Source organism: Mustela nivalis, assembly GCF_964662115.1.
Source record: "Mustela nivalis genome assembly, chromosome: 18".
NCBI lineage: Eukaryota > Metazoa > Chordata > Mammalia > Carnivora > Mustelidae > Mustela > Mustela nivalis.
Window position 1 is genome coordinate 44,717,912 of NC_139037.1, and position 18,211 is coordinate 44,736,122.

An 18,211-nucleotide genomic window follows, 5' to 3' on the forward strand; every position below is an offset into this window, starting at 1 on the left:
TTGCAAGAGGGACGTTTGCCTCTGTAGTTCAAGTGGGAAGGAATAAACTCACTGATAAGGTGCTAGTTGAGTAAAACCCCCGAGGGAAGGGAGGAGCCCTGAGGATCCAAGAAGGAAGAATCTGTCCCAGACAGAAAGAACAGCCAAAGACCTTAAGAGGTGGGAGAGCTCCGGATATTTTTTCTGGATGAACAAGGTAGCTGGGACCCAGCGAGTGAAATCATAGGAGAGGATGTCTGGGTTTCATTTATGGATTTTGTTGTTTCCTTTTTTTTTTTTTTTTTTAAACGAATTAATTACTTTTTAAAAAACTTACAGAAAGGATTAAGATCAAATAGTGTCTTGGTTCCAGGTCAAGTTCCTGGACTCAGACTGTTGTTCAAAACTCATTTCGACTTCCTGTAATCCTGAGGCAGCCAGTTCATGCCTTTGAGCCTCAGTTCCTTTATCTGTAAAGTGGGTATTGATAATACGATAGAGTTTTAGTGAGTACTTAGTGAGACAATGCAAAGAAAGCATTTGGCCAGGTGAGCGGCACGTACCCCACAAACTCGTTTTGGGGTAAGGTGGGACTCCTACACGAGGATAGTCATTTCCCCTTTAAGAACCCGATTGGGCGGGGAGCCAGCGTCCCCCCGCACCCTTTCCAAATTTTCCAATCCCCGCTTGGCATTTTCTACCCGAAGGTCTCCGATTGGACAATCTGCGCCAATCAGACGCTGGAGCGGGCTCTGCCAATGGCCCAGCTCCGCCCCTGAGCGGGCCCTGCCCCCTGCCCGGTCAGCCCCGTTGCTATGGGGACTGGTGGGCGGCGAGGGGGGAAAGCCCCGGATGTTCGTTGGGGATTTAACATGGCGGCGGCAGTGGCCGCGGTGGCGGCGGCGCAAGAGAGCTGAGGGCGGTGTGAGTGTTTGGAATTCCCGGTCAAGCAGCTAGGCCGCGAGCGACTGCAGCGCCGAGCCGGTAGGATCACCGGTCTCGCCAGGGGATTGGGGAGGGCCGGGAGACGGCGGTGGGAGAGCGTTCACGCAAGTAGGGGGCGGGGTCGGTGGGGTCAAAGTTCACTCGCAGAGGGAAGGGTCGCCTCGGAAAGGTCAGAGGTTAGTGCTGCTGGGGACGGTGGTGTAGAGGAGATCCGGAGGTCAAACTAGCGAAGGGGGGCGTGGCGAAGGGGACCACAAAGTTCGAAATTTGAAGTGGGGCCCGTTCGAGGGGGTCGGGGCGAGTGTCAGAAAAGGGAGTCAAAATTAATTATTTGAAGGGAGGGTGCACTTCCTAGAGTCAGAGTTCGAAACCGTGGGGGCGGTGGTATGGAGGTTTACCGAAGGCAGCCAGCGGAGCAGATGCATGAGATTTGGGGGTGGGGGTGTACCTTTTGAAGGGATCAGATGTGGGGCGTGGCCAAAGGGGGCAAAGGTCCCAATCTGACAGACGTTATACTTGAGGGGTCAATAGTTAAAACCTTAGCGGGAGACTTTGCTGCGGAGGACGGGAGGGATGCCCCAGAGAGAGATCAAGGGTGCTTCCTGGCGGGGCAAAGGGGAGCCCTCTCCCACACATAGTGGAAATAATGGCAAACACTGATAAATCACTGTGTCAGGTCATTTCAATGCTTTACATATATTTAATCCTCATTGCAACCTTATGCGGTTGGTCCAGGATCATCTAATGAGTAAGTTGTGGGGTTAGGATTCAGAATCGAGTTCTGGTCCCAGAGACGTACTATGCTCTACTGCCCCTCAAATAATCACAATTCTGGCTAATACTTAATGAGGGCTAACGTTGCACTCAGCGCTCTTGTTTCATTATACCACAAGTTTGTGAAGTGGGTACTGGGTAGACCCACTTCACAGACAGGAAAACTGAGGCTCAGGTCTATCTGCAGAGTAACACAATTTCCAACCTGGGTCTGACGGATTCCCGAGCTTCTAACCCCCTGTTGTTACACTGTAGCCTGGAAGATCTGTTCCTGGAAGCAGGGGCCTTGGGCAAGGCCGAGCCACTCCCTGGACTGGAATGGATTGTCTTTGGGCTCCATGGAAGGGTGTGATCTGGGACCCATGGGAGTAGGGTGTTTGTGGGTGGCCCAGAGTCCAAGTGAGTCTGATGGGCTTCTGACTGGGAAGAGTGTCCCTGAGTGGGATCCAGTACAAAGCCTAGTGTTCTCTGTACTTAAGACCCCAGTCTCTACTGATGGTCCCAGATTGCTCCCACCTCATTTCCTACAGCTCTCCTTGTCGCTTCTCAAGTTTCAGCCCCACCGGCCTGTTTGCTGTTCTTCAACTCTGCAGGCATATACCACCCTCTAGGTCTTTGACCTTCCTCTTAACTCTGCCTGGAATCCTCTCCCTGGCCCCAGCCCCATACTCACCATCACCCACGTGCAGCACTTCTAGCATCACCTGCCTCTCACTGTCCCTCACACACTCTTTATCTCCCTGTCTGGTTTTCTCCCCAGGCCCTTGTGCTTACCTTGTTTGTCAGGGCACCATGTGTTGTCTGCCTCCCCCCACCCCAAGAATGTTGACCCCATATGGCAGGAATTTCTCCATGTTATTTCTTCCCCGAATCCCCCCTGGAGCACTGTGGGGCCAGTGGAGGGTGTTTGGTGGTTGAATGTTGGACACTGGGCTGGGCGCTGAGACTCCGGCAGCAGATAAGACACAGAGCTGCCAGGCCTCCAGGGGCTCTTGGTGTCCCTTGGTGGGAGCAGACTGGAACCAGACCCCCAGCCAGTGATCCACAGCTACATATGGACCCCTAGGGTGGCCGGCCTGGGGGTGGGGAGAGCCTGGGGAGTCGGAGCTGAGGGGTAGCTGCCCATATCGGTGGGGCAGTGCTAGGGACTGGTTCAGACCCAGCTCCGTCACTCCCGGGCGGTGTGACCATGGGCCAGTTTCTTTACTTCCTGGGTCTCCATTTCTTCCTCTGCAAAATGGATATGACAGTGACCCCAGACTGGCCCCCGCTCTGTGCTATGTTGGCATTAGTCCTGCCGCCTGGGGAAGACCTCAGAGATGGAGGAGGGCCCGTCTCCACCTGCTTCCTGGTGCTCCCAGGCAGCCACACCACCCCCTGCCACCTCTGGCAGGGTCACCGGGTGGGCACACTGCCAGGCAGTTCTGTGAGGCCGGCCCAGCCTCCTCCTCGTGGTGCCAGCTTGCTCAGCATCCCGGGCTTGGTGCAGATAAGCACAGCTACGGCTTTGCCATCGGAAACCCGAATTCAGGTCCCTGCCCTGTCCCCAGCCTTGGGACCTCAGGCAAGTGCTTTCTTACTTGCCACTTGTGTTCCTTAGCATACATTTTAGATCGGGGGAAAAGTAAAGCCTTCAGTGAACAGGACCCCCCCCCCCCCCACACCACGCCTCCAGCATCTGGCCCAGGATGGGACTCGGGGTGGATGGCATTCAAGGCCCGGCTCCCTGCCTGCTCGCCCCGGTGCTGGATTTGGATTTGGTGTGTCTGTCTCTCTGCAGGTCTTCCTACCGTTTGGACCTCTGAATTCATTCACAGATGATAGAGCCATAGCACTCAGTCCCGGCTCCCCGCTGCTGTCAGAACTTTTCAAAACTGCTCCAGCCCAGGCCCGCTAGGGAGCTTCTGACTTGGTCGGGGGTAGGGCGGGCCTCAGTACATGGTTCGTGGTTCTCGGGGGCCAGCCAGGCAGGACCACCGCTGTTTGACAGTTTGATGGGTGATGGAAGCGGTGTCTTGGGAGACAACTTGCTCTTTTCCGCTCAGCATTCGAGTTTGCATTTCTCTCTGTGAGGACGTGTGTGTAGCTCTAGGATTCAGTGTCTCTGCTGTGAGTATGTCTTTTTGTGCTTGCGCCACATAGGACTTATTTGGTCACCTTTTGGTGGACATTGGGGTGGTTTCCCATTGAGACACTGTGACAAGGCCACATTGAGCATCTTAGAGCATGTCTCCTTGTATACTGTGGCCAGAGTCTGTCTTGGGCCTGTGGCTCACTGTGGACATGCCGGGCCTTCCAGATTGTTCTCCTAGGCAGTGGTACCAGTCTGCTGTCCCACAAGGCTCCAGGGCTCCCCTCACTCCATGTCCTGCTTTGGGGCAAATCCATAGGCCTTGCTGAAGTGTTCTACTCAGCCATGAGATGGTGGGCTTATGGCCCCTCCAGACTGGCTGGGAGCGACTGGGAAGATGGTTCATGTGTTGGGCTTGGCGGAGACCTGACACCCACAGAGAGCCCACACCCAGGCTTCTGCCCTCAAGGACATGTAGGACAGTGACCACAGCTTTGACCCAGCTTTCCTTAGGAGGCATCTCTCAGCACTGACAGTGGGTAAGGAAACTGTACTGACTTGAAGTAGGTACCGAGGCCTGCCCCACCCCTGACCAAGTCAGAAGCTCCCTGGTGGGCCTGGGCTTGAACCTCCTCAGGAAGGGGGCAGGAAGGAGGTGGAATGTGGAAAGGGAGGGGCAGAGTCTTGTTATACTCTTTTCGTGTGTGACCACTGGTCCCATGGGTGACCCACACAGCCCCAGCCCTGCCTGCATGGATTTAGTATACAAAGGCAACAGACCCGTCCTGAGACAATGACAGCCCAGCAGTGAGCCAGGCCTAAGAAAAGGAGGTGGAAAGAATAGAGCAGTGCAAAGTGGGAAGTGCAAAGGTCCTGAGGTCCAATTGAGCTTGGGATGGTCAAGTACTATCAAGGAGGCCCATGTGGCAGAGTAGGCAGCGAGGTTGGGAAGGTGGGGAAGATGTGGCAGATAGGCCAAAGGCTGATAGGCTGAGGTAAGGAGCGTGGATTGTGTTCCATGTATAATGGGGAATCACTAGAAGGCTTTCAGCAACATCTCGTTTCCTTTTCATAAGGATCACCCATGTTGCCATGTGGAGAGCAGATCATGGGGGCAGCAGCAGGGAGACCCATAGGGAGGCTGCTCCAGCGGTCCAAGCAGGAGACGAAGGTGGATAGGATGACGGGGGCAGTGATGGAAAACAGATCTGTGTGCTGCCAAGATTGTGAGGTCTTAACCTATAGATTTTTTTTTAGGATTTTATTATTTTTATTTGAGAGAAAGCATGCACGCGTGTACATGGTGGTGAGGGGCAGGAGAGAGAGCATCTTAAGCAGGCTCCATGCCCAGTGCAGAGCCCAGCAATGGGGCTTGACCTCACAACCCTGAGATCATGACCTCGGCCACAATCAGGAGTGGGACGCTTAACCAGCTGAGCCACCCAGGCGCCCCAGCTTTACCTGTATTAACCCATTTGATCTCCACAACAACCTACAAGGTGGGTACTGTTGTTATCCCCATTTCAGAGATGAGAAAACTGAGACCCACAGGTATGTGACGCGTCTAAGGTTACAAAGCAGGCGAGCAGGAGAGGTAGGACTTAAACTCCAGGCTTTCGGATTCTAGAGTCACTGTCTGTGGTGGCTGCCCCCAGTGATTTGGAAATGGTTTGGATAAGACAAGGCCACTTCCTGTCCAGTTGGTTCTGACCCAGGCTCCTCTTTTAGACAGAAGCTCCTTGGATGTCTGGTCAACCTGGGGTGTTTCTGGGCGCTGGGTCCTCCCCTCCCTTGGGTGCCCCCCCCAACAGCCCCTTCACTTTCTTCTCCACAGCCTCACCCCTCCTTGTCCGGCTGGCTCACAGTAAACCAGACTTCCTGGCCAGACGCCGGTCGGGGTGTCCCCAGCAGCTGTTTGTCCCATCACCCGAGCCAGGAGGCCACAGATGCTGCCAGCAGGAAACAGTCTCCTTCCAAGTCACAGCCGGGGAAATGGGACCCTTCCCGCCCCCGCCACCCTTTCCGGGGCTGGGGCTTGTTTTCTGCCAGATGCCTGGGCCCAGAGGAAGGTGTTGGGGGGGGGGGGCGGGCAAGAAGGGTCAGAGGGGAGCTTTCCCAGGTCCCCGGGGGAGCCGGCGATGGCAGATGTGACGGAAGCCACTACTCACAGCAGCCTGTCTTCCAGGGCCCTCTAGTCCTGCCCTGCCTTTCCCTGGGTGCTGCTGCCATCCTTAGGGGCAGTGGTGAATTCTCTGCAGGGGCCACGCAGCCTACTCATGTCCCCAACCCACTAGCTGGGGTCCATGGGGTGGAACCAGAGCCTCCATGGGTTCACATTCCTCACCTGTTAAATGGGCCGTCCAGAGGATCTTAGATTGTGCAGGGAAGAGCTCCCCGAGTCGCCTGGCACACAGTAAGCTTGTGGTAACAATTTAATAATTCAACAATTTTAACAATTTCCATTTTCTCGTGCCATATCCCCCCTGGGCTGCAACCTTCCCTTCGCCAGCTCCCAGCCTCTAGTGATACTGTACTCACCCGTGGCTCACGGCCTGCCAGGCGTGGGCTGTGTGCCCCGTGAGCATCAGCTTGGTGGCTCTGCCCAGAGACCCTGAGGAGAAGGTGTTATTAACCTCATTTCTCTTTCCCAGCATTTTCGTTTCAGGAAGGCACATTTTTGCTCTGTGCGCATGCATTACCTAGTCCCCTAAATGATAATTGCGCACAGCACAGAAGGTAGTATCCAGCGACAAGGACATCCCTTCCCCAAGACAGCCATTGTTCCTGGCCTCTCTTCTGTTTGTCCCCACGCTCTGCCTCCTTTTGTTTCTACCCAGATGGAGCCCAACTTCCCATATTTGAGCCTTCGCCTTTGCTGGCCACGGAAGATTCTCCCAGTGGGGAAGTGGAGCAGCTTTGTGGTGTGGAAAGCCCCCTGGGCTTCCTTTCACCGGAGCTGGCCATCTGTGGGATTTGTACTTGCCCCAAGAAGGGGAAACCGGGGAAACCAGGGAACGGGCTGGAAGCCCCTCAGGCAATAAGGGGCAGATCCAGGCCTGGGACCCAGGCCTGCAGGGCTCCAGACTGGGGTTCCTAACCTGTGTGACACCGTGGAGGCCTTGCACTGGGCTCTGGGGCCAGCTGTGTGGCTCCAGACCAGTCAACGTCACTGCTCTGTGCTCTGGTGTCCTCATCCACAGGATGGAGATGCTAATGGTGCCTCCTCAGGGTGGCTTTGAGGCTATATGGCATCATCTTCAGGCAAAATGCATAGTAAGTGCTGACACTGCCTTATTCTGTGTAGTAGCATTTAACAGGCCACCTCCTGTGAGCTAATCCTCCAGCACCCCAGAATGTAGGTGTTACTATGATTCCTCTTTCGTGCAGGGAGGGGGGCAGATTGCAACCCTGGGTGTCTTGCCTGGGGTCACTCCCTCTGCCACTCCCAAACTAGCCTGAGGAATTAGAAGGCTCTCCCTCCCCACGTCGCCCCATTGTCTTCCTTCCAGGCTTTGGTAGGGAGCACCTGACAGGTGGGGGTGTCAGGGCTGGGTCCCAGGACAGAGAGCTCCCTCGAAGGCCCTCCCTGCCCCCAACCCCAGGTGGCCTGCCTGGCCCTGGAAACTCCTGATAAAGGAGCATTGTGCTTCCAGCAGGCTTCCCCAGGCTGGTTTCAGCCACTCCTACAGGATGGGAAGGCCCCTCCTCCTGCTTGCCTCCAGCCCTCCCCTCTCCTCACTCCCCTCTCTGTCCTGCCTTGTGAAGAAGAGGGAGAAAGTAGGACATGCGGGAAGGCAGGGCGTTTCAGCATATCTCCCCCAGGGTGGACCCCAGGCACTTGTGCCTCCTCTCTCCCTAGGTTCCCCTCTGTGGCCCACTAGGGCGTCCACAGCTTAGTCCTCTTGTGAATCTTCCATGGGCAGCCTCCCCCCAGATGATCTGACTCTGAGATGCCCTATTGTGTATATATGGTTGTGTACACTGATGATTCTTCTACTTTTAAACCTTTATTAACTGCGGAGTGTAACGTACCTCCAGAAATGGGCCTAAGTGCACTTGTTGGTTTAACATCAGTGTGGGATGAACAAACACTCGCCCCGCTTAGGGGAAGAGCAAACACTGCATGCACCCTGGGAGTTGCATTCCCCCCCTCCCCACCACCCTCTTGATCTTGGCCCCAATAGTGATCACGACCCTGACCTTGGGGGTCACCGTGTCCCTGCCTTTCTGGAGAGTCCCTGCCAGGCGTCCATCCTTGGTTTACAGAATACCACCTTGCCTGCTTTTGAACTTCACAGAAATGGCTGTCTTCTTTGATCCCTGGTCTGTGGGGTCCAACCACATGGCCGAGGGTGTCCGTAGTCTGTCCCCCCTCGTTGCTGTGTACTCTTCTAGTGTGAAAACAACCCAGAGCTGATCTCTCTGTCTCTTGCTGTGCGGGTGTCAGTGTCCTTGAATGTCCTGGCCGTGTATGCATACATTTCTCCAGGGAAGCCGGGGTGGGGCACACAGGTGCCCTTCTGTGAGCTCTATCAGGCAGGAGACCGAGACCCTGCTCCCAGATCCACACGCATATAGGTAAAATGAGCCGGACTCCCAAGCCCCCATCCCCCCCCACTGCCTGTGACCCTTTCTCATTAACAGGCACCATCCATCCTCTCAGTGGGGCCAGCAGTCCCGTGGCATCCTGACTCCTCTTGTCCTCTTCCTTCACAGCCACCATGTCAGGAAAGCCACCTGTTCTACCTACAGAGCTCCTCTGGTGGCAGCCACTGTTTAAGCCAGCCTCCTGTCTGTCCAGCCTGGACTGTCTCCCCACTCATCCCCCCCCCCGCCCCGGTTGCCTCCCCCCTCACCCCAGCCTGCAGTCTGTCCTCTTATGAAGCCAGAGGGAGCTGGGGTCAGATCGCATTGCTGCACTGCTGGGACCCTCCTGTGGCTTCATCTCCCTCAGGGATGGGTCATGAGATCCTGGCCCAGCTTTCCTGCCAGCTTCCCCTCCTCTCCTGCCATGCTGTTCTTGGAACATTCCAGGCTGGGGCCTGCCTCAGGGCCTTTGGTTCATGCTACCTGGTCTGGGACTGGTCACTCTCCGCTTTCCACCTTCCCAGACTTGATTTTCTTTGTGGCTCTTACCATTGCTACTTACATTATGTTAAAATTTGTGGGTCAGTTGGCTTCTTGTCGTCCCTGCCCCTCATAACTTGGCTCCATGGGGTGGTGGGTAGGGGGGGCCCTTACTGTGTTCCTTGGTATAACCTCAGCTTGATCTATATGCTCCAGGGTAGCCCAATAAACACTGGCAGACTGAACGTGACGGGGAGGGGGTATGAATGAGCCCGTAAAAGCCCTGAGTGTCGCTGCCACGGTGCATGGTAGGGGACCTGCCCCGAGTGAGGAGGGATGCCACTGGAAGGGTAAGCAGGAGTTGGCTGAGGGAGAGGAGGGGAGAGTGCAGGGGCCTCTGCAGAACTGAAGGGTAGCTAGCATCGCCCTCGACGCTGTGGTTCTGTGGTCTGGATTTGAACGCAGACAGCCGCTTGGGGCCTCTCCATGTCTTGCTTGTCCTTCTCTAGAATCGAGGCCACTCCGGTGTTCTAGGGCATCTCTAAAGCTCTGCTCCTAACATACTTACACCAGGGCCTGCGGTATAAACATGAACGTGATTGTTTTCGTTTTTCTCCTCTGCACACTCCGGAGTGCCTGGCCCTTCGTGGCCTCTGGGGACACAGCGGTTGGTGGGTAAACAGATCCAGTTGCTACCCATTTGGTGTCTGTCTCCTGGACTCTCGGCCTTCTGGGGCATCCCTGCTCCGAGGAAGGGGAAGACCTGAAATGACCTTGGGTCTGGGGAGTGATTATTCCTTAGGCTGATTAGTAGGGAAAACTAATGGAAGGTTTGTACCTTGCCAGGCCCAGTGCCCCACATAGCACTCCCCTGTGTCTGCCCAGTCCCACCTGGGATCCCAGAAGGGGGCTCTGAGCATTCAGCCCATTTCACAGACAGGGAACAGTAGCACCCGTGGTGAGTGGTGAGTGCTAGCCTGGGCCTGGTGAGAGCAGATCTGGCCAGATGTCCTCAGGATGCCATTTGTATTTCGCTGGTGGCCAGGTGGTCACTGTCATGTGGAGCAGCTTTTCCCATCTTCCTGGAACATCTGGAGCTCCTCCCGAAGATGAGAGCCCTTTCAAGTCACTTGCCTATTTCCCATCGGGCTGTTTGCATTTTTACTTGTTACTTCGAGTTAAATCCTAGGTTCTGCGTGAGAGCCTTTGTTTCGAAGCTGCTGTCATTCTCCCTGTCTGCTGCTCGTCTTTTCAGTTCCTTTATGGTGGCTTTTGATGAATAGAAGCACTTAATTTTAATGTGGTCAAATATATCACTCATATCCTGTAGAGGTTTATAATTCTGCCTCTCACCTTGCTTTATTCTAGAATAGTGTGTGTGTGTGTATGTATGTGTGTGTGGTGTGAGGTAGGCATCCAATTTCATATTTGTCACCTGGATCCCCAGTCATCCAAGGACCATGTAATGAAAACAGACTGACTTTTCTCCATGGCTACCCTTATCATAGACCTCATGTCTGTGTAAGTGGTTCTGGTGCTGGATGCCCCGTCGGTTTCTTTCTCTTCGGGCATGTTCACGTACCACCCCGCTCTCGCTTCTGTCCTTGATACGAAGCTTTGATCTTGGGGAGAGCAAACACTCCTGCTTATTCTTCTTCCTGAGTGTCCTGGCCATTCTTGGCTCTTTCAGTTCTACTTCAATATTAGACATGTATCTCGTCATGTGCCCAGAGCAACACTGAGTCTCCCAGTTGATGGACATGGTGTCCCGGTCGATGGACATGGTCCATCTCTCCATTTATTTGTCTTTTCTGATGTCTCAGGAGAGTGCCACACTTTTCCAGTATCTTCCTTGCCCACTTGTTGGTGGCTTAGTGGCTTTATTCTGAGGTAGTTTGTGACGAGGCCGGCGTGGATTCTGTGCCTTCTCTTCTCACGAGGCGCCTTGCTCCCTGGGTTGCCTTTGCCGGGTAAGGCTCACATGAGGGGCAGGAGCCCCCCACCCTCCCCCCCCAGCTCTGCTTCCTCTTTGGCACCACTCCTAGTCCCTGGCAGAGGGTGGGCAGGGTGCCCGGAGAGGAGGTTGTAATTTTCCTGAATGATTTCAAGGGCTAATTAAAGGTTTTCCTTGACTAATCAGCTTACGGTTTAATTATCGGGGAACAGGCTCAGGGCTGCAGGAAGCAACTCTGGTGGGGTCTCCCCACAGCGTGGCAGGGAGGAGCCAGGGCCAGGCCCTACCCCACGGGGGTGGCAGGACCTGGGGATCCCCGGCACTTTTCAGTGGGCCAGCTGGTGTTCTCCATCCCCGTGAAAGAGGAAGGGTGGAGGGCAGCATGTGTGGCCAGAGTCAGCACATGTGGGGTGGGGGCCCCTTCTCTGCTTGAAATCCTCCCATATTCCCCACTGCCTGGGGAGAGGACCCAAACCTGGTCCCTCCCCTGCGAGACTCGGCCCTGTCCCGGTGGTCTGTTTGCACTTTAGCCTCGCTGACCTTCGTTAAGTGTTCTTCTCTCATGTTTGCGTCTTGATCCTAAGGGTCACCTCCTCTGAGAAGCCTTCTTGGGTCATCCCTGCCCACCGGAGCAGGTGGTAAGCTCTGCGGGCTCCTTGTGGGCTGGCAGGGTCACTCACTCCACCACTGGTAAGCATTCAGTGAAGGGGACCCCTGGGCAGGGCCCTGTGGTCCAGCATTTGAGGTGGAGGGGACCCAAAAGGAGAAGGGGTTCAGGACTGGCACTTGGAGGAAAAGGCTAGGAGTGGGGATTTAGGACTGGGAGACCTCAGCCAGCTGATGCCTTCCCAGGGGAGGCTTCTGCCTGGACCAGACACAGGATGGGCTCCTGGGAATTTGTGAAGGGGGAGGGGACCCAGAGATGGCTGTGCCAGGCCCAGGCTTCATTCCTTGGATTCCTCAGCAGCCCCAGACTCCTGGTGGCCCGAGGTGGGGGAGGGTAGGCAGGCAGAGGGGCCCCTGCCCCTCCCCGTGGTGGGGACCACCATACAGAACCCCAAGCCTACACATTTGAAGCCTAGTTTCTGGCTGTGGGGGCCTGAGCATTGATCAGGGGTTTTGGGTTTTTTGGGTTTTTTTTTTAAGGCATCCTGTGTGACTAGCTGGGATGAGAGCTCCTGGCCTCCAAAACCAGCATAAGTGTTCACTTTCACAACGTTTGGGGTACTTTTTGAGGGGTACTTCTGACATAGTGTGACGGAACCACATCACCCCCACAAGCACATGGTGGCATTGCAGACAAGGCAGCTGGGGCCCAGAAGCTTCCAGGGGCCACGCAGCCTCTGCCGCTGTCCTGTCTGCCTGGGTCCTCCAGGTTCCCAGTGGGCCGCCTTCTCTGTCTCCCTCCTCTCCTCTCTCTCTCCATGTCTCTGCCTTTTGTTTCTCTCCCTTTTTCCCCTGCCCCTGCTTCTCTCCTGCTCCCCCCGCCCCCGCCCCACTTCCCCTGTTAGCCGGGATCCTGCTGTGGCCACAGAAGGGGATGGTTCCCACAGACCCCAGGACAGGGGGTGAGGGGTGGGGAGGGGGTGGGAAGGATGCTGGTGTCACCTTGCCAGCCTCTCTTGCTTCTCCTGGCACCTGGAGTGGAGGCGGGGGCATACCTCCCGCTGACATTTTGGGGGCAAAGGGGCCAGCTTTGCGACCTCGAGGGAGGACTGTCCACGCAGGCAGACCCTGACATGACAGATCCTGTGACCCAAGATCCTTCCGTGGGCCCAAAAGTCTGTTGGCATCATCTGTGAACGGTCACCATCTCAGGCTCCCGTGGGGTGGCCGAGGGTTTAATCTTGGCGGAGGCGCACGCTGAGATGTGAATATTGCATTGCTGGAGCCGATACTGTGGGAACGAGGGGGAGTGAGGCCGGGGCTTCTGGTTGTCCCTGCTCGCAGGGTTCACTGGCCTCCTCTCCCACACACGCTCGGGGACAAAGGCTGCCCATCGGGGCCTCTCCAACCCTGACAGAGCGCCTTCTCTGACCTCGGGCCAGGCCTGGGGCCGCACATTTCTCAGCATTGGTTCCCACGGGTTCCTGCCGCCTCCCGGGGTCGCTGGGAGGAATGAGTGAGTCAGTGGCGTGTGTGACGCTCAGCACAGTATTGCCATCATTATGTCATTATCGTCACCTTGACTGTGATCACTGTTCGTTATTAGAGGCAGGACCTGTGTTCGGATTCAGTAACCAAAATTCACCCTGTGAGTGATCCATAACTCTTCGCTGTTAGAATTAGGTCACATTTCCTTTTATGAAATGTTGAAAACGTTCGTATAAATGGAAGTGTTCATTCATTCTTGGGAGAATGTCTCATGCCTTCCCCACATCCGTGTCCCTCTCCCCATCCCCATCGCTGTCCCCAGTGTCCCACAGTCAGCACTGATAATCAGGCTTTTTCGTCTGTAACCCAAGCCCCACCTCCCTGATTATTTCAGAACAATTCCCATACATCACGTACTTGAGCCATGAATTTTTCAGATTTTTCTTCTGTAAGAGATTAAAGTCTAAGAAAACAAACCCCACAATACTTTTGTCTCGGGAAAAAAAGAACTAGTGATTCCTTAAGATCGTCAGTTTCCCCAGTTGTCTTATCATCCTTTTTCAGCGTGCTTTTTTGTTTTGGAATCTAGACAAGGTCTGTGCGGGGTGTTTCTGGTTGATGGGTCCCATAAGTCTTCTGTAGGATTTCTTGTGTCTGTTTTTCTGTGTGCTTGCTGTTCGCCTTGTATGTCCACCAAAGACCCTCATACTTTGTCTCCTTGACTTTTCCACCGTCAGGACCCAGGCAGTGAATCCTTGTGTTGTCATTCAACTTGTTCCTCTGTCCTCCGTGTTTCCTATAAACAGGGACTCAGGTCTGGAAGCTCAATCATATTCAGGTGCTGTTTCTTTTATGGGTGGTGCTGTGTGTATGAACCTCAGGACAACATTAGCATCTGGGTCACTTTTGAAATAAATGTAGGTGGAGCCTGGCTGGCTCTGTTGGTGAAGCGTGCGACTCTTGCTCTTGAGGTTGTGAGTTCAAGCCCCACATGGGGTGTCGAGATTACTGGGAATAAATAAATAAATAAATAAAATGTAAAGTAAGATAAATAAAGTAATAAATAGTAATAATAATAATAAATGAAGTAAATTCCATTAAATTTAAAAAATTCAGTAGATGGGGAAAAATGCTTTCCTTGCTTACGATCAGACTGGTACCAGACTGAGCAGCAGGGGCTTGAGGACCGAGGGTTGGGAACTGGGGGGGGTGCCCAGGAGGCATGGGTGGAGTGTCAGCCTCCAGCTTCCAAGAACCGTCTGTCATAGGAGTACATGGCTTTGGGCTCCTGCTTTGTTGGGATTGTGGGCCCTCAGCCATGAACCCCCCCACCCCCTCAGCCACCCCATCCTTGACTCCAGCCACTTCAGCTGGCCTAGTAGTTATCCTGCAGGACAGAGCTGCTCTCCTGCCCGGGCTGTGTCTTTGGCCAGCAGAGCCGCCCTAGGGAGCTTTCCCCTGCCCCACCCACTTCCCCCTCTGTACAGTGATGGGGGCAGCACCTCCCTGGGAGGGCTGTGGTCAGGACTCCAGCAGACGGAGACCGGACAGAAAAGGGCGTGATGAGTGGCGCGCGCTGTTCCTCCACATTTAGCACAGGCCTCTTTTGACCTCAGCTCCACCACTTTCCCCTCCTAGCCTCCCTCCTGGCCACGCTGGCTGCTTGCACATTCTGGCACGTGTCGGGCCTGCTTCAGTCCTTGGGCCTTTGCGGTGGCCCTTCCCTCTGCCCTGATCGTGCTTCCCTGGCTCGCCACTCGGCTTCCTCATGGCCCTCTGGTCTGACTCCAGCATCACGCCCCTTGGGGCCTTTCCAGTGCTCTCTGTCCTCTCCCTCTGGTTGCACACTCTTCTGTTGACTTGTGTATTGTCTCATCTCCCCCACGGGAATGTCAGCTCTGAGAAGGAGCCACTGTCTCCTTTACTGATCTGTCCCTGGTGTCTAAAACCATGCCTGGCACACAGCGAGCGCAGAATACAGTCCTGGAGCGTGTGGACAAGTGAGACAGGAACATGGTTAAGTGAGCGGACTTGGGCCCAGGTCCGACCTACCACGGACTCCTGGCTCCAGTACACACTCTGTGTTCTGGGACCGGCACCTGCCCTTGCTGAGCCTTGGTCTCCTCCCCTGCCACATGGGATTGTTCACAGCCCCCTGCTCGCTGCCTTGTTTGGCACCAGCACGGTTGCCCTCAGGAAACACTGTAGCTGGTCTTCCCACCATCCTATGTCTCCAGCGTCTGGCCCAGCCGAGCCAGCCAGGGGCCGCCCCTGCTGTGGGGACACTTTAAATCTTAAATAACTCCTTCCACTCTGTATGGTGGGCTGCTGGGGCCCTGGGGCTGGTCGGGGCAGGGCCACCATGGATGGGTATGTTCCTGTGGCCAGACAGGCTCCTTGAGGAGTGTGGTTCCCATAGGACACAGGAGCGCCCAGGATGTGGAGAGGCATGGGGCTGTGGCCATGTCGGAGGGCTTCAGGGCTGCCTGCTTCCAGGCCTCTGTCTCCCTGGTAGGAGACAGGCCGAGAGCTGTGCGCATCCAAAGAGGACTGCTGTTCTGATGGTGGTAGCAGTTCGTGGCTCTCAGCTGTGCATGTGTGCGTGTGTGTGTGTGTGTGCTGAGAGATAGGGCTCAAAAGAGAGACTGAAGGTACATGCGTATAGAGACAAAGCTCCCAGCTGTCAGAACCGCTGCCCCCAGTGTTTGCTACAAGTGTCAAGTAGGACACACGTGCAGAATGTATGTAACTCCCTGTTGAATTTCATGAATGAGTATCACGATCAAGCATATACCCATCTAACAACCACCCAGATCAAGAAGACAGGCATCACCAGCACCTCAAAAGCCCTCTACTTCATGTGCTCTTTCCAGCCTTGGCAAATAAATTCAGCGCCCCCTTTTTTCCTTTTAATCGTTGCCTCTGTTTTGGTGACTCATGAGAGATGTCCAGTGCCCCCAGGGGGACAGAGAGTCACCTGACGGACCCCACCTTAGAGGCTTTGACCAGTTTTGAATCCCTCCTTATGCACTCTGCCCAGCTGTGGGAGAAAACACTCCTGCCCTGGTTAGAGCCCTCCACTCCTGCCCTGGTTAGAGCCCTCGGTGCCCATCTGCAGGTGTGAGCGCCTCCCCCCCGCCCCTGCACTTCCCTAAACCAGCTCCCACGTTTCTCGGCTTTTGATGGTACCAGACCATGAGCACTTGGCTGTCACTCGCTCTGTTTTTCTCTCAAGGTTTCTCCAGGTGGATAACGGAGCCAGAAGTCCTGTGCCCTTGGGAATGTTCCCCAGCGTGGGTCAGAACCACATCCACCCAGCAGCCAGATGAAAGCAGCCTAGCCCTGGTGGGGCGTCAGGAGGGCGCTCTGGGGGGTTGAAACCATCGCCTCATGTGACAATGGGCATTTTCTGCCTGGTATAGGGTACTACTAGCTTCCCCAGTCGCCAAAAGGGATTCAGTCATAGGCCCTTGATACATAAGGGGTCCTCCCCTGAGCACCTGTAAGGGATAAAGGGGGCTCTGGTATCATCCTGGGTCTGCCTGTCCCTCCACATGGGAATGGATGGGGGCTGGGGGCCAGATGATTTCTTTCTAGCCTGCACCCTGGACCCCTCTGCTTCCCCTCTTAGCCAGGCTTGTCCAGCCTTTCATGGAGAGGCCCTCCAGGATGGAGAGCACTTGCAAAGGCTCTGTATGTAGAGGCCTGGGTCTGCTTCCTGGCTCTGCCACCTACTAGCTGGGTGACCTTTGGCATGTGGTGGCTTCCTGCTGTGGGCCTCAGTTTCCCCATGATAAATGGGATTGTATAAAGGTTATTTCATTCATGTAGAACACTTAGAAGAGAGTGGCACTTAGAAACCTCATGAGTGCTAGCTGTGGGTATTACCGTCCTTACTGCCATTCACTCGTTCGTTCCTCTGCCTCCAGCCCTGTCCTGGCAAAGGGCTGGTGGCCTGTCAGCCTGGTCTTCTTCCCTCATGGAACTTGAGGTCCAGTGATGGAGACAGACAGACACAGCACCAGTCATGACAGCCCAGAGCGACCTCAGGGGGAGCACAGACCCCTGTCACAGCTGTGATGGAGGAAACCCAGAGGACTGGGCCTCGGAAATCAGGGAAGCCTTCCTGGAAGAGGAGACAGCTGAGCCCAGGGCAGAAAGAGGAGCAAGAGTTAGTGTGTGGAATAGTGTTCCAGGGAGAGTGAATAGAGTATTCAAAGGCTAAAAGGTGGGAAAGGGTCTGGCGTATTTCATAAATTACTACTATTTTAAGTGAAAGTTTTTATTTCAAGATAACTGTAGATTTGCTGGCAGTTTTAAGAAATAACACAGAACGCCCCTGTTTCCCCCATGGTAACATCTTGCAAAACTCTAGTTAGTATGAGACCACAACTAGGATAATGACATTGATATAGTCAAGAGACAGAACATTCCATCACAAGGATCCTTCCCAATGCCTTTTTATAGCCACGTCCCCTTCCTGGCATGTCCCTGACTCTTGGCAACCACTCCCCATTTTCATAATCCTGCATTTCAAGAATATGATGTGTTATGGAACAGTTTTCACAACCATAATGTGAAGAACTATAACAATAAGGAGAATTTAAGATATAAAGCATAAAAAGCTTAACATTTTTAAAAAATGGTATAAAATGGAGGCTTTTTTTTTTTTTTTTTTTTTAACTCAGCTTCATTGTCTGGAGATTTCATCCAGGTCATTGCCCAATTCAATAGTCAGTCCTTTTTCTTGCTGAGTAGTATTCCATGGTAGGGACGTACCACAGTTTAACCATTCACCAGTTGAAGGACATCTGGGCTAGCTCCCTGTGGGGGGCGAAGCAGATAAAGCCACCATAAACAGTTGCGTACAGGTTGTTTGTGCGAATATAGCTTTTTGTTTCTCTGAGACGAATAACCAGAAATGCAGTTGCTGGTGTAGAGAAATTGCCAGACCATTTAGTTGTACCATTTTTCATCCCCCGCAGCAGCATGCAGATGAGCCAGTTTCCCTGCACCATCACCAGCATTTGGTGTTGCCAGTGTTTTTTATTTTAAGCTGTTCGACTGGGCATGTAATGATAACTTATTGTGGCTTCAACTTCTGTGTTTCTCATGGCCCGTGGTGCCTTCCATCCTTTCATGGGCCCTTCTGCCATCTGGGCGTCATCTTTGTGAAATGCCTCCTCATGTCTTCTGCCTGTTTTCTACCTGGATTTTTAGGGGTTTTTACTATGGAATTTTAAGAGTTCCTTCTCTCTTCCAGATACTAGTCCTTTGTCAGATAAGTTTGCAAATATTGTTTCCCCAATCCATAGCGCTTTTTTCCC

At 54.2% G+C, this 18,211-nt stretch overlaps 1 protein-coding gene across 2 annotated transcripts in view; it reads left to right on the forward strand.

The window, feature by feature from the left end:
• The first annotated feature begins 805 nt into the window (after positions 1-805).
• The window catches only part of PAK4 (p21 (RAC1) activated kinase 4), a 41,988-nt gene continuing 24,582 nt past the window's right edge, over positions 806-18,211 (forward strand). Inside the window, exon 1 of one of the 2 annotated variants that reach the window (XM_082712167.1) lies at positions 806-963. The gene's annotated coding sequence lies outside the window, so the exon portion shown is untranslated. The remainder of the gene's footprint in view (positions 964-18,211) is intronic. The other variant, XM_082712169.1, reaches the window with a different exon arrangement.